Raw genomic sequence first — 593 nt, 5'->3', positions numbered from 1 at the left:
TGGACATGTGAAAAAAAAGGAAAATGTGACCTATATGTAAATAAATTAAAACCTGAAGGTTACTAAACATTTTCCTTTAATCTCCGATCAACTGATATCTTATTCTGCACAGCCTTCTGCTTATAAACTATATTCTCCAAACTTTCCTTAATATATGTATCCTTTAAATTGCCATCAAGTGCACTGCAATTTGACGAATAAATGTGAATGACATAATATGCAGAAGTCTCTTTAGTATTTAACACTTATTTAAGTGTTTTAAGAAACAGTAATTTTAAATATTTAATAAATATTACTCTTTGAAGAAAAAGTCAATTTTACCCAGCCAGGATAAACTTAGGAAAAGAAAGACTATTAAAGATTCCCTTACGTTGCTTCTCCAAAAATAAATGCTAAACATTTAGTAGCTATTGCTAAAACAGATGAAAGGATAATGACCTTTTAAATACCTTAGTATTGTCCTACAATGTGGAAAGAAAAGATATATCCTGGTCTATAAAAGCAATAATAAAGAGTAACAAAGAAAAATATACACTAGAGGTAGTCAAAAAAACATCAGACCATCTTGACATCCACTCAGAATAACCAGTAAA

Source organism: Budorcas taxicolor, chromosome 4 (genome assembly GCF_023091745.1).
Source record: "Budorcas taxicolor isolate Tak-1 chromosome 4, Takin1.1, whole genome shotgun sequence".
Lineage (NCBI taxonomy): Eukaryota > Metazoa > Chordata > Mammalia > Artiodactyla > Bovidae > Budorcas > Budorcas taxicolor.
Note: the sequence above shows the minus strand (reverse complement) of the source record.